At 43.3% G+C, this 16,276-nt stretch overlaps 1 protein-coding gene across 5 annotated transcripts in view; it reads left to right on the plus strand.

Moving 5' to 3' along the window:
- The first annotated feature begins 15,685 nt into the window (after positions 1-15,685).
- The window catches only part of FAR1 (fatty acyl-CoA reductase 1), a 76,275-nt gene continuing 75,684 nt past the window's right edge, over positions 15,686-16,276 (plus strand). For 4 of the 5 annotated variants that reach the window (XM_077818443.1, XM_077818445.1, XM_077818446.1 and 1 more), the window contains exon 1: positions 15,690-15,770. The gene's annotated coding sequence lies outside the window, so the exon portion shown is untranslated. Of the gene's footprint in view, positions 15,771-16,276 lie in introns of all 5 variants that reach the window. The other variant, XM_077818444.1, reaches the window with a different exon arrangement.

Raw genomic sequence — 16,276 nt, forward strand, 5'->3', positions numbered from 1 at the left:
TTTGGTGTTCACTGCAGAGGATGTGAGGGAGCCATTCTTTTGAGGTGAAAAATCTGAGGAACCGTCCCAGATTGAGTTGTCAGTATAGGAGGTTTTGGAACAAACTGATATATTGAACAGTAATACGGTATTTACCCAAGAGTTTTGAAGGAACTCAAATATGAAATTGAAAAATTACTAACTACTGTGGTATGTAACCTATTGCTTAAATCCACCTCTTTACCAGATGACTGGAGGATAGCTAATGCAATACCAATTTTTTAAAAGACTCCAGAGCCAATCCTGGCAATTACAGGCCGGTGAGCCTAACTTCAGTACCAGGCAAATTAGTTGAAACTACAGTAAAGAACAGAATTATCAGACACATAGATGAACATGATATTTTTGTGAAAGAGTGAACATGGCTTTTATGAAGGGAAATCATGCCTCACCAGTCTATTAGGATTCTTTGAGCATGGCGTCAAGCATGAGGACAAGGGTGATCCAATGTACTAGGACTTTCAGAAAACCTTTGACAAGGTCCCACACCAAAGGCTATTATACAAAGTAAGCAGTCATGGGATAAGAGGGAAGGACCTCTCCTGGATCAGTAACTGGTTAAAAGATGGGGGGGAAAGGGTAGGAATACAGTTTTCACAAAGGGAAAGAGATAAATAGTGGGATCCCCCAAGGATCTGTACGGGGACCAATGCTGTTCAACATATTCATAAATGATCTGGAAAAGCGGATAAACAGTTAAGTGGCAAAATTTGCAGATGATATAAAATTACTCAAGATAGTTGAGCTCAAAGCTGACAGTGAAGAGTTACAAAGGGATCTCATAAAACTGGGTGACTGGGCAACCAAACAGCAGATGAAATTCTATGTTGATAAGTGCAAAGTAACGCACACTGGAAAAAAAAATCCCAACTATACGTACAAAATTATGGGGTCTAAATTATCTATTTCCACTCAAGAAAGAGATCTTGGAGTCATTGTGGATTGTTCTTTGGAAATACGTGCTCAATGTGCAGTGGCAGTTAAAACATCTCACAGAAGGTTAGGAACCATTAGGAAAGAGATAGATAATAAATCTGAAAATATCATAATGCCACTATCTATATATCCATTGTACGTCCACAGCTGGAATACTGCTTGCAGTTCTGCTTGTCCCATCTCAAAAAGGATACATTAGAATTGGAAAAAGTACAGAAAAAGACGACAAAAATGATTCAAGGTATGGAACAGCTTCAATAATGAGGAGAGATTAAAAGGTTGGGACTGTTCATCTTAGAACAGAGTCTACTAAGGGGGGACATGAGAGAGGTCCATAAAATCACTTGTGTGGAGAATGTGAATAAGGAAATTTTATTTATCCCTTGACATAACACGTGAAGCAGAGATCATCCAATGAAATTAACAGGCAGAAGGTTTAAAACAAACATAAAGTACTTCACACACACATGCACAGTCAACCTGTGTAACTTGTTGCCAGGGGATGCTGGGAAGGCCAAAATTGTAACTGTGCTCAGAAAAGGACTAGATAAGTTCATGAAGGATAGGTCCATCAATGACTATTAGCCAAGATGGTCAGGGATGCAACCCCTTGCTGTGGGTGTCCCTCAACCTCTGACTGCCAGAAGCTGGGACTGGACAACAGTGGATGGATCACTCAATAATTACCCTGTCCTATTAATTCCCTCTGAAGCATGTGGCACCAACCACTGTTGGAAGAAAGGATACTGGGCTAGATAGACCATTGATCTGACCCAGAATGGCCATTCTTATGATGTCTTTCCAGAACTTCTTACAGATTTTGCTAAAGGCTCTTTGAGGCTGCTTCAACTGAACAGTACTGGGGAAAGGAAATTTTTTATCTCCCAGTGAGACCAGCTGCCTCTGTAGTACAGTTTGTTTGTCTTGAAGACAGAGCAGTCTACTAATGATAGGCCATGGTCCCGTTCTTTCAATCAGGTGTGGGTTGAGAGAACAGTCAATTATCCATTTTGTAGCAGACGTTTTCAGGAATAGTATTTCAGGGAAACCAAGGTTACATAATATAGCACTGCATTTACTGGAACCTGCATTACCTTCTGGAATTCCAATGTCTAATCTGCCTTTGACTTGCAAAACTGAGCCTACTATAATGAGCTGCACAGTACATCACTCTAATTACACACTTTTGAATTTAATTTTCTGTTGTGTACATTTGCACGCTAATTCCTCTGGATTAATCAGTACCATTTCTCAGATTCGGAGACCTGAGTTAATCACTGTGTATTTCTTAGATCAGACCACATTCTGACCCTGTCAGCATTAATCTATGTACCACTATTCTCCCTCCACAGCTCAGATCCTTGTCCCAAATGAAATTTTGATGGGTAAATGGACCTCATTACAGCTCTCAAACATAGATGATATTAAGTTGAAGACAGAGACATTCCAAAGTTACAAAATTCCAGAAGCTGAGGTTGACATCCTATATTTTTAATGGTATACAGAACTAATACTGACCTCCCTCTGCAATGGGATGAAATCATGGGCTGATCACATCAGCGACTGTCTATGGATCAAGACTTTTTGCATTAAAATTTACATTTAACAAGAAAAACAGGAATAGATTACATCTGTGCAATATGTATTTAACTTCTCTGTAAAGTTATGCGGTGCTCTTCTTCTTGGAGACCTTCCAAACTCTGCCTTAGAGCTTGTAACTTCCTTAGTTGTGAAATTCAGTTTGCAGAGTTTGTGAAATGACAGCTTCACCAGCAAACCCTGTAAACTGCTTTAAGTGGAGTTATTTGTCTTGCCCTTACTGCTTTAGATCTGAGCCTAGCTGAAATGCTAATAAGCGCTTTAACTCTGGGTTTATGATAAACGGGGCCCTGACTTAGTGATGCTGTTCTCTCCCAAATTTTTAAACTGAATGTTTTTAGTCCTAGTAGTTCTAGTAGAACCATCTTTAAAGCATTCAATGGGCATCCTTAATTTATCTGTACATAACTGGTTTAAAGAGTTTCTTGATACAGAGTTGTTCTAGGGATCTTAAGATCCACTGGATTTGCTAGCAGATTAAGATGTCTTTAACTGGTATCTCCTTAAAATTCATTGTGACTCTAAGCTCCCATGCAGTCATACCCTACACACTATTGTAATAATCTTTGTACAAGATATGCCTTGTGAGATATCATTTGAAAACTAATAACTTGCTGATCCATAATATCCTGGTAAAATGTACGTAGTAACATTATATGTAAAGTTATAAATTCCCCTGTATGATGTTACTTGTTACTATGTTCAAGACCAGAGAGCCTTGCCTAAGTAAAAGGTGTTAAACAGAAGAATGTGTTTACCTCAATTTACATACAAGCAGTAAACTGGGCTACCAATTACTAAAATGCAAATTGTTCTGTTTCCTGCAAACACCAATGGGGGAAGACAACAGCATGGAGCTTCCTTCACCACCAGACTCCATGTTGCCTTCCTCATAGCCTGAATAAACTTTACTTTGAGGGGTAACCTTCAGAAGAATCTGTTTCAAAGGTTTGCTGGACTATAAAAGAAAGGGGCAAAGAACCCCAACTTATCTCTTTCTTCTAAGACAAAGGAACAAGCACTTCGGGCTTCTGGAGAAGATTGTGGTGGGGGAGGGTCAGCTATCTTGCTGGAAGACTGGGTGTGAGAAAAACCATCTTGAACAAAGACTTTATTTTACCAGGTTAAGTTTTAGTAATTAGAAAGCTTCACTTTTATTTGCTTGTAACCATTTCTAACATCTCTTATACTTGAACTCACTTACAATGCTATCCTCTGTTGTTAATAAACATGTTTTACTTTTAATCTAAACAAACAGCATTGTATCTGAATTACAGTGAATGTTAATGCTAGTTACTATGAGAAGCTTTTGGGTGTTAATGAACCTTATTATTCCTCTGAATGTTGCAGGAGAGGGCTGAAAATTGCACCTCAGGCAGACACAGAAAAATGTTGAACTGCCTGAAACACCATGTTTTGATTTGGTTGGGCAAACTGAAGTATCTAGATTTGGGTCAACCTTTCCTGATGAAGAGTTTCAGCAAAAGCAGTGTACCTGCAGGAAACTTCAGTTATGGAGAAACTGCATTTTCTGTTGCAAAAATGTAGATGGAAAATTCCCAGCCAGCACTCAGGATACGTTTATGATTAGATTAAGAAAATAAAAGGTGGCGTCAAACAAGTTTAAGAAACTAAATAAAAAATTAAAGCTAACAGGCCAGTTCAGTTTCAGTAAATTCTGTTGCTGAGGTAACCTGACCACAAGAAGTGTTACAGATAGTTTGGACCATGCTGTCTATTTTGACTCTAAATGTGATTTAGAAACCTAATCTTCAAAAAGAAACCTAATCTTCAACAAGATATAATGAGGTATTTGTTTTATATTAAAGAAACTGATACTTTGAAATGTTGAGAAGCCAATGCCTGATTAAATGTAGAATTGGCAGAATCTGTTCTCACTGCCCTCAGTCAGTTGAGAGCATCCGCAAACACATTTTGCTTTCAAGGTTTATGCCAAATAGTAAATGTATATTCAGACAGTTTGTGAATCACTTTCCACCTTTCTGGTTTGTGCTTTGTAAGGAGTCCTGCAGAGTACTGGGGTCTGTGTACACTGTGAAATTTGTAGCTAATAAATAGGACTTGAGGTCCTCCACAATAGCCAGACACTCCAGTTCTGAAGCTGAATATTGTTCCCGACCTCCCAAAGCCACTGCTCTGTACCTACCATACTCATCAATTTGTTCAAATGCAATCCAAAAGCAATCTTTGAAGCATCACAGGTTATCATGAATGGACAGGGTGGGTCTGAGAATTTTAAGCATAGCACAATATAGTTTAGAAACCCTTCTCCTTCAGTGATTCTCAATCTTTTTTGTGTTCCTCTGTCTATACAAAGTCACTCTTAGCTAGTATAATGATACTGTCCACTCTGAAATTTTGTACAAATCTCCTGTAGGACCTGCAGAAACCCACAAACCTCTATACCTCTTTCAGGTTTGTAGGAACCTTCCATCCTTTATAATGTTCAGTTTCTAGGGTTGGGGCTCCAACGCATCCTTGCTTACTATATGTTTGAACTCCTTGCAAATTGACATTTGTTGCCCGCAAGTTTAAACCCTGACTCTTTAAAAATCTGTAGAATCCTTTCCACTACTACCAGATGTTCTTCCCATGCAGGATCTCTATTAAGATGCTCAAGGTGATGTGGTCAATGCTATCAATGAGCTGAATATGCCCCTTTTCTGTCAAAATTTCCCACTGCTTGTTGATTGTTTTAAACATGAGTAGTTTGCTATTGCATCGTGTTTCTACATATGTTTTGAAGTCAGTAAGTAATGAGATTTCGGTTCATGTGGATCAGTTTGGTTACTGTTTCCTCTTTCTGGTTTTCCGGTTTGGTAGTGTGCTCAAGTACGGTATTTATAATGTGTGCTGAGCAGCTTATTCACACATAAGACTTGAGGGCTGCAACCACATTCGCTCTCCAGTCAGTAACAAAAACTATCTAGCTGGTAATGCTATGTATATCAAATCCTCTGAGTGCTTGAATAACAGCTGATTGAATGTTCTCTGCAGTTTTTGATTTCCTGCTGTCAAAGTGAGTAACACAAAGCACCCACTCCACCATTTCGAACTGTTATGGCTCTATGTAATGAACAGTTACTCCCAAATAGGCAACCTTTCTGTAATCATGCCTCCATAAATTGACGGTAACCCCTCCACCCACTGTGCCAAGGATGTTTTTCAACGCTGTGGAGATTTGTTTTCTGTTTTCTTCTGCCATGAGTGTAGCATGCCAGGCTGATGTTGTGGAATGTGGTATTAGTGCTTATGCCTCCATTTGACCGTATTTGGCACCCATGTTAATCAAGCACTGAAAATATGCAAGGAATCCCTCACCACTGACTACCTCGAAAGGTCTTATGTTTGTTGTTATAAACTTCAATAATTCCCGAGTCACAGTTGTCTTCATGTCTTCTTTGATAATGACACATTTCTTGATGATTATCTTCAGCAAACTGGATCCTGATTCCAGACTACATTTATGTTTAAGTAAGATTGAAGTAGGGGTTTTATGGCTAGGAAAAACACAGACTTTTTTGCATGCAACACATAGGATATATACAACCACAGTATCTCTGTTTTCATCAATAAGAAATCTGAATGTATTCCAAATTGGTGGTTTGTCTGTCTCATTTCCCTTCAAACCGTATGCACCAGTACTTAATTTCTTTTGAATTTCTTTCTCCATTGGCTTTTCAAATTCGGAGTTTGGAATCTTTTCTGGAGGCAACCAGCAAGGAAGTGCAAAGGGGTGACACAGTGACCATTTCGCACTGACGAACTGACAATGCCATATAAAAGCAAAGTGAATTTTCACCGGTATTAGCTGAATTTGAATAATTATATCTGTATCCAATCTGTGATCTGCAAAGCTGGTAAACAACACAACCTCATTCACATCTGCAGATATAAAGCGGATATCCGCAGATTTGCAGGGCTCTATTCATAGGGATGTCGCAAAGGCAATTTTTTCTATATCCTTAACTGTCACTTTAAATTGATGGCATCCAGCTACCAAATCGAAATGACTAAAATATTTTGCTCCTGACATTTTATCCAGTATCTATGCAGGGAAGTACACAGTTATCTTGAATAGTCTCCTTCAATGTGGGATTATAGTTGGGGATGTAGGTAAAGTAGATTGAACAATTAGGCCATTCTCCACTATGAGATTTTAGCTTCTCTTTTACTGCTACGTGACATGCCAGTGGGTCCAACACTCCCTAAATCAAAGCACAATCCAATGATGTACCCAATCATCTCTCTCAAGCTTTTAATATTTCTTGAGAACACATTAGCATACTGTAAAAGCAGCTGTTCTAATCACTTCCTTTTGTTGCTTTCTGTGGGTGCTCCTTTCAAGTCAACCCCTAGCTCTTTTACTCTGTGATGTTTCACAGTTCTTGACCTCTGCCCATATGACAGGCTTTGAGATACCAGCTACAATGGTCACTGTCCTCATGATCTGATTTTTTTTTTCCACTCGCAACACCTCAGTTACATTATCTGTACATTGGTCAGGTACAAATGTGTTCTGTGACCACCCCAGGACTTGCTGTAATTAAATCAGATTAAATCAACTCCCATACACTACCACTAGAAATTCAGGTCACGGCAACAAAAGTCCATTTAGTATGCAGAGACTCCAAGTTCAGTGGGAGCTGGATTTCTCCTGTTGTCTGCAGTGACAGATGATTAATAGTCACCAATTTAATTCCTGCAGAACATATTTTCTTCCACCCAGCACTGGGTGTTTGTTCTCCATGAATCAGGCTTATTTCAGATCCTGAGTCCAACAGCATTGTGGTTTTCCAACCATTGACGTCTCCAGACATGCAGTAACAGGTATCTGGGCAGCTCATCATATGGACTATTCTAATAGTTGCTGCTGCATCAGCAACTTGTGACTTCTCTCTGCTTGGGCAATTCCATCTCCAATGCCTGCAAATACCATCTGGCCTAGGACTTGCTCAGGAATTTTCTCTTATCTGACCCACATGATGCCTGTGAATAGCTTGTAGGTGTGTTGCCTCCAATTTTTTAGCCACTTAACTAGTAATCACTCTTTGAAATGAAACATCTAATATTAAGAAATCACCCTGAGGATGGAAATTAACAGCTGATAACTTTAAAGGAAACCCCAATTTCTGTCTCCACATGTGTAACTTTGTATAATCTGATCCTTAGGTTTATCCGGTATGTTATCTTCTTTCACCAGGAGGTTATGAAGTTCCCCTGTTAAACAGTTTATAAACTGACTTTTCACACAGGATTCTCTCATGGCTGGCCAATAGCTAGCCTTGCCAGTTCCAGATTTGAAGCAGCAGGTTCTGTTTCACTCGAGCAATTTCCTGGACAGGAGATGCAGGGAAAGCCCTATTGAACAGTCTCTGCAATGCACAGAAATATACAGGAGTTCTCCCTTCTGCTGCCTCCTTGCTTGCCATTCCTTCCGGTATTTCAAAAGGGTTAATCCCCCCATCATAGTTTTTGTACAAGTGTTTGTGTAACTTCTGTAAGATACATGATCCACAGCAGAAAGCTTTTGGAAAAAGACTTTGGAATCACAATGAAACACTAGATACTGTTTTGCTTTCTTATCAGATCACTCATTCACAGACAGCAACAGCCCAAAGTCTGTCAAGTATTCACAGTAAATTTCTTCTCAGGCAAAAGTGCTTCTGGCATCTAGAAGCCATTGTCACCAGTTGTAATATTTGCTTATAGAAATCAATAGATTTATTGGGATACTGCAAGTAACAACTCCAGTACACACAGACAGGATTCAAACTTCCTCCTAACCCCTCCTGTCCCCGAACCAAGACAACACATTATCTAAAAACAAAACAACAGCTAAAATAAAGATAGAGTACCATCTATTGATGAAGGTGCTGTCTGCACTGATCATTGTAATACATCAAAAGAAATAAAAAACTAGATAATTTCAGAGGACAAAAACTCAGGGAAATTTCACAGTGAGGCCACCTACATCTAGAAAAAAGAAGAATTTATGCCCTATTTAAACCCGTTTTAGAATGCAGTCTTAATTGTGGAGTTGAGAATTGATATTTGCATATTACAGAGATTAAGATCTTGATACCAAAGCAACAAAAACTAGTAATAACAACTCTAATGCATCCGATGAAGTGAGTTGTAGCTCACGAAAGCTTATGCTCAAATAAATTGGTTAGTCTCTAAGGTGCCACAAGTACTCCTTTTCTTTTTGCGAATACAGACTAACACGGCTGCTACTCTGAAACAACTCTAACACAGGAGATATATGCTGAGTGAGCTTAACTGTAGGTAAAATTCTACTGAATAAATTACCTCTACCACTTTGGCAGACAGTTTAGCAATTAGCAGTACGTAAGTCTACGTGCTCTAAAGGTGTGAGTTACAGTATCCAGGACAGTTTTGGAAAGAAAAAGGGTGTACTCTGTCAGTATTCCAAAAATGATTTCAGAAACATTTGACAACAGTTTAAACATGTTCAGATATTGTTGGACCTGAGTCAAATACCCAAAGATATGAAGTGTCAGGATGACCTGAAAAAAAGGGTTTAACAGTCGCTTGGGATCAAAAAGAAACAGTTGACTTTTTTACATAAATATCTCACTTTGAAAGGAGTGCATTTAGAGAACAATTTCATAACACAAGAAGGAGATATTCAAATAAATTTTAAAGGTACAAATTATAAACTGGTGAAAGCAAATACTTGCTCACATGTCACGTAATTAGGCTGTGGAACCATCACCACAGGTATGTCATTAAGGCCAAGAATTTAGCAAGATTCACAGATTCCAAGGCCAGAAGGGACCATTGTGATCATCTAGTGTGACCTGCTGAACAACACAGGCCAAAGAACTTCCCCAAAATAATTCCTAGAGCATATCTTTTAGAAAAACATCCGGTCTTGATTTGTCAGTGGTGGAGAATCCAGCACAACCCTTGGTAAATTGTTCCAGTGGTTTATAGCCCTCACTATTAAAAATGTGTGCCGTATTTCCTGTTTGAATTTGTCCAACTTCAACTTCCAGCCATTAGATCATGTTATACCTTTCTCTGCTGGATTGAAGGACCCATTATTAAATATTTGTTCCCCTGTATATACTTATAGAATGTAATCAGGTCAATGACCTGGAAGAAAACATTAACTTTCTCTTTGTTAGACTCAAAGAGCCCAGTCTATTTAGCTTATCACTATAAGTCATGTTTTCTAATCCTTTAATCATTCTTGTGGCTCTTCTCTGAACCTTCTCCAGTTTATCAGCATCCTTCTTGAATCATGGGCACCAGAACTGGCCACAATATTAGAGGACGTGTCACACCAGTGCCAAATATAGAGGTAAAATAACCTCTTTACTTATACTCAACACTCCTCTGTTTATGTATCCCAGGATCACATTAGCTCTTTTGGCCACAGCATCATACTGGGAACTCACGTTTAGCTGATTACCACAACCCTCAAATCTTTTCAGAATCACTGCTTCCCAGGATAGAGTCCTCCATCCTGTAAGTATGGCCTACAGTTTTTTTTCTTAGAGGTATACATTTTCATTTAGCTATGATAAAACACACATTGTTTGCTTGGCGCAGTTTACCAAGAGATCCATATGGCTCTGAATCAGTGGCCTGTTCTCTTCATTATTTAACATTCTTCCAATGTTTGTGTCATCTACAAACTTTCTCAGTGATGATTTTATGTTTTCTTCCAGGTCATTGATAAAAATATTAATTAGCATAAGGCCAAGAACTAATCACTGCAGGACCCCACTGGAAACACGCTCACTTGATGTCAATTCCCCATTTACATTTTGAGACCTATCAGTTACCCAGTTTTTAATCCACTTAATATGTGCCATGTTAGTTTTATAATGTTCTAGTTTTTTAATCAAAATGTCATGCAATACCAAGTCAAACATCTTACAGAAATCTATTATTTCAACACTGTTACCTTTATCAACCAAACTTGTAATCTCATCAAAAAAGATACCAAGTTAGTATGACAGGATTTATTTTCGAAAAGCCCATGCAGATTTGCATTAATTACATTACCCTCCTTTAATTCTTCATTAATTGAGTCCTGTTATCAGCTGCTCCAGTATCTTTCCTAGGATCAGTGTCAGGCTGACAGGTCTATAATTACCCAGGTCATCCCACAGATCCTTTTTATAAAAGGGAACAACATTAGCTGTCTTCCAGGCTTCTGGAACTTCCCCAGTGCTTCAAGACTTATGGAAATTCAACAGTAACAGTTCAGCAAGTTTCTCAGAAACTTGCTTCCAAGAGTTTTAAAAGAGCTATCTGGACTTGCTAATTTAAAAATACCTTAGTAGCTTCTGTTTAGCATTCTCCAGAGATATTAGTGGAATGGAAAGAAGTGGCCACTAATTAGTGTGTTTTTCATTTTCTGAGTACCCAATTTCACAGTCCATGTTATCCTATTTTAGAAACATTTATGGATGACAACTAAACTAACACCTTCAACAGCATTCAGAAGCAAATAGGTAGTCAGTATGGAGCACAGAGCGCTGGTGTTATGTTCTCACATCCATCACTCAAGAAGTACTGCATTCTTTGCTAGCTAAAGCTTTCAGGTGTTTTTCAAAGGTGTTTCCAAAGAGTGCACTACAGTAGTCTACACTTGAAACTGGAACCATATAGTTATAACCACGTGCTGAGATTTGCACCAGGCAAAAATATCCCCTAAGCAAATCAATACTGCAAATGGCACCACTTGCCAGAGCTGTTACCTTGTAATTCAGGAATAGTAATAGATTGACCCAAGACTGCATACTCAACTGGCAAAGGTTAGTCACACAGTACCATTTCAACAGAAAGGGCACTCACACCCTTGTTCATTCCACTCTACTTGCTTTCCCTGCCTTTCAACATTGCTTCATCTTATTCAGTTTGAGCCTACACTAGTTTATTTCCATCCATAGCCCTATACTTCTCAGACACTGGGAAAGCAGAGACATACAAGTATCTGGGTTTGGTTTAAAGAATATGTGAAGAGGAGGTGTGATGAGGTATACTGGCTGTTTAGGGTTTGGGGGAGAACCCATTTGGGGCTGAAAGCACCCTGCCCCAAGCTGGTGCTTAGAAAGAAAATGTATATTTTCTGTATGCACTGCAGCACGTTCTCCAGAACTAACCAAAGTAAATCGGCCAGTGTGCTTGTCAGGTGTACTGAACACAATACCAGGCTGCCTTGTGGAGGACTCTGGACCAGGTGGGTAAGTAGCACTCCATAGAACCATAGAACATCAGGGTTGGAAGGGACCTCAGGAGGCCATCTAGTCCAACCCCTGCTCAAAGCAGGACCAATCCCCAATTTTTGCCCCAGATCCCTAAATGGCCCCCTCAAAGATTGAACTCACAACCCTGGGTTTAACAGGCCAAAGCTCAAACCACTGAGCTATCCCTCCCCCCAACTCAGAAGGTCATACTAGAGACAAGAATGCCAGCAGCAAAAAGTAGAGGTGTAAACATGTTGTTTGAGGATGGCTGGCCAGAAAAGAAAGAGGCCTACGGAAAGAATGAAGGACAAGAACCAGGTTGTTCAGACTGGGTAGGGCTGGGACGGAGGAAAGTCAAGAGTCTGTCGAGACTGTGTGTGTGTAAGTCTATGACCTTGCATCCATGGTGAGAGTAACAGGGTTGTTTATATCAAAATACTTCAGGAGAGGCTCTTGTGGCAATCGATGTTTTAATTCCTGGAAATGTTGCGGTTGCACTAAATCCAATATCAATTGACTGTCAGGAAGTAGTAGGAGTAGAGTCTGGCACGTTTGGGTGAATATACACATATATGTGATCATGTCAATGGATTGCTCAAGTGCTACTTTGTCTTATGGGGTTTTCATCTGAAAAATAGCTTCTGCCTTTTTGGGTTGTCCTGAAAACTGTGATCACTGAGTATGTGCCCCATAGATGTGATTTCTTCCATCCCAGTTTGGTAGTTTGTTTTAACTTAATTCCTAGGAGACAGAAGTTTTTTGGTGTAGAATTTTCTGGAAACAGCATCCACCTCAATATTTCTCATGGGTGAGCATTCATGTTGAAATCTCATTTGGACCTTAAAGATCAAAATAGAGCAATCCAACATGAACGCTGTCTCATGAGAAGTATAGAAGAGGATACTGTTTCTAGAAAGCCTCCCTCCTTCCCAAAAAAGTACTCTTGTCTAGATTTTTGACAAGTGCCACAGGATCTCAGAAGTCTGTAGGTGCTAATCTCTGCAAAGGGACAATGAAGGCTTCAGTTTGTGACCCACACTAAATGAATCCTACACTGTTTGCCTATCTCAAGAGGGAGAGAAATAAGGCATTAAAGGGAAACTAATATAAAAACTGCAAAAATAATTTGACGCTCTCATACACAATGAGCCAAATTAGTCTCTCAGTTACACCAGTGTAAACACTGAGTTATTCTGGTGTAACAGAGCAGAATTAGCCTTATTGGGGACCCAAAATTAGTGAACATTTTTGATCTTAATATTTTTGTGCCTCAGATCCGTGTGTGTAAAATGGAGTCTGAAAAGTACACGGACACTGTAGTGATGAGTACAGCTGGTTAGAAAAGAAGAATTCCATTTAGCAAAATATTTAGAGAGTTCAAAATTTGTTCTGATTCTGCATCAGAACAAAACTGAGAAGGAGAGAAACCACCCCAGAATAGCCAACAGCCCAGTGATTATGTCAGTTAACAGGGCTGTTGAGGCAGAGCAAAGACTTGAACTTATTTGGTTTCAACAAATTGGCATTTTCATATGGAAATATGTTCTGTTGAAAAATTCCCTAGTGCTAAGCATTATAGAAAGGCCCATGAGGAAATTTAATAATACTCTCTTTAGAGCAGAGTTTGTATAGTGTGCAGTAAATAAGGCCCAAGATGACACACTGAACAATGAGAAGAAAACAAAATTTTTAATTGATAATAATTAGGTAAACCTTGAAGGAAGCAGGGTCCTGTTGGACAAAAATTGTAATCTGATCATGTAATTAAAGTTTGTATTACATTGCAAATGTGCTAGAGGACCAAACTAAGGGTGTACAGAATGGACGGTCTGGTGGTGTTTGGATGTGGGTCCATGATGTGATCCACAGGGCCACGTTGCAGTAGAGAGAAGTGTTTTAATGGCCAATGGTATGTTGTGTGACATGATGGCAAGACCATAGTTCTGTAAAATGGAATAATGGTACAAGAGGAGGTGGTGGACCCTTGGAGTTTACCAGAACAGTGGCTCCATCATGCAGGGCTATGACATAATGGCAGGGTTATGGTGAGGTGGCAGGCGGGCTGGGATTAGGGTTGCCAACTTTCTACTTGCACAAAACCAAACACCTTCACCCTGCCCCACCCCTTCTCTGAGGCCCCATCCCCCACTCACTCCATACCCCCCTCCCTCTGTCACTCATTCTCCTCACCCTCACTTACTCGCTCATTTTTACCGGGCTGGCTCAGGGGCTTGGGGTGCGGGAGGGGGTGAGGTCTCTGACTGGGAGTGTGGGATCTGGGGTGGAGCCAGAAATTAGGGGTTCAGGGTGCAGGATGGGGCTCCGGGTTGAGGCAGTGGGTTGGGATGCGAGAAGGGGTGAGGGCTCCGGCTGGTGGTGCGGGCTCAGGGGTGGGGCCAGGGATGAGGGGTTTGGGGTGTAGGAGGGGGCTCTGGGCTGGGGGGTGTAGCCAAGGGGTTCAGAGTATGTAAGGGGGCTCCGGGCTGAGGCAGGGGGTTGGTGTGTGTGACGGGGGTGCGGGTTCCGGGATGGGGCCAGAAATGAGGGGATCAGGGTGTGGGAGGCGGCTCTGGACTGGGGGTACAGGCTTTGGTGTGGGGCCAGGGATGAGGACTTGGGATGCAGGAGGGGGAGCAGGGCTGGGGCAAGAGGTTGGGGCTTGGGAGAGGATCAGGGGTGCAGGTTCCGGCACCTCAAGCAGCTCCCAGAAGCAGCAGCATGTCCCCCCCTCTGGCTCCTACATGGAGGCGTGGCCAGGTGGCTCTGTGCGCTGACCTTCTGCAGGCGCCGCCCCCACCGCTCCCATTGGCCGCGATTCCAAGCCAATGGGAGCTGCAGAGCCGGCACTTGGGGTGATGGCAGCGTGTGGAGCCCCCTGGCTGTGCCTCCGCATAGGAGCCAGACTAGGAACACGCTGCTGATTCCGGGAGTCGTGTGGAGCCCTGGGAGGCCGGGAGCCTGTCTTGTCCCGCTGTGACGGCACCTGGACTTTTAACAGCCCAGTCAGCAGTGCTGACCTGAGCCGCCGGAGTCCCTTTTCGATCAGGCGTCCCGGTCAAAAACCCAACACCCGGGCAACCCTAGCTGGGTCTGTGGTGTGAGCGGCCAGGCCATGAAGTGGCGGTGGGACGTTATATCGCTGGGGCAGGATGGTGGGAGTGGCTGGGGGGCGTTTGAGGACCCGGTGCAGGCGGGAGGGCTGCGTGCAACGGCAGGGTGACGGGTGGGGTACGAGCTGGGGAAAGGAGGCGCCTGGGGCGGTGGGGAGAGATGGCAGGGCCATGGTGCGAGGCTGGGTTGGGCAGCAGCGTGTGTGGCTGGACCGGGAGGTTTTGCGGCACGTTGTGGCTCTGTGGCAGCAGGGGGGCGGTTGGGGGGACGGGGCGCAATGCGGAACGGCGGCGGCGCCGGGGGAGCGGTAACGGCTGGGTCACCGGCGGGCGGGCAGGGGCGCTGTGGCACAGAGTGCGGGCGCCCGTCCCACGCAGCAGCAAAGCACCGGGGGGAGAAGCGAGGGGGATGGGCTTCGGCCCAGGCTGTGACCGCTGCCCCGCAAAGGCAGGTCACGCGTCCGCTGGGCGACCCACGGCGCCCCTCCCCCACCCCGCGGCCCGTCGCTCGCTCCCCCGCCCGCCCTCTACTGGCGTCTCAGCCCGCGAGCCCGTGTCTTGCTACCGGGTGGGGCCGGACGGATCCGAGAATCTACCAATCAGCGGCGCATTTCGCTCGGAGAGTGGCGTGAGCGGGAGCCAATAGGAAGGTGGATAGCACGTGCCGCACAGCGGCCAATGATAGCGGCTCTTTCAGATCCGGCTGGGTTTCTGGGAAGTAGGCGGCCCGGGGCGGCAGGGGGAGAAGGGACGGGCGGGGCTGGAAGTAGCTAGCTGCCGCTGGGCGCATCCGACGCGGAGGACGTCCAGGCTCAGCGGGGCCCGCGGCAGCACAACGGTACGGGGCGGCGCCGTGAGCGGGCGGGACCCCTGGTGCCTTCCCTGGGGGGAAGCGCTGAGCCCCACCCCCTCCCCCCCGCTGCCGGGGGGGCTGTCTCCGGGCAGGGTAGTTGGGCGCGGTGTCAGGAGTGCCCGGGGGAGGGGCGTGTTGGGGGCTGGGTGCCGTGCCCGGGCGGGGGGGAGAGGAAGGGAAGAGGTGCGGGGACTGCTCGGGTGGGTGTTTTGCGCGTGGGGGCCGCTGCTGGCGCTGGGGGAGTACAGGGGGCAGCATCCCCAAGGAGTAACAGGGGCTGAGGCTGTCTCCGGTATAGGGGCGGTACTGGGGTTTTCTGTCTGAGAGGAAGGGGATCAACACAGGTTCCTCCTCAAATTATGTGAGTTTTGTAGTTGCATTCACCATAATGCTGTGGATGTGTTCGTCCTAGACCTTTAACTACCTTGTTTTAGGTATAAACTTTCTTGTGCTGTGTGGATTGATGGCTCTATTCCGTATACTGTGACGCT

Source organism: Eretmochelys imbricata, chromosome 6 (assembly GCF_965152235.1).
Source record: "Eretmochelys imbricata isolate rEreImb1 chromosome 6, rEreImb1.hap1, whole genome shotgun sequence".
Lineage (NCBI taxonomy): Eukaryota > Metazoa > Chordata > Testudines > Cheloniidae > Eretmochelys > Eretmochelys imbricata.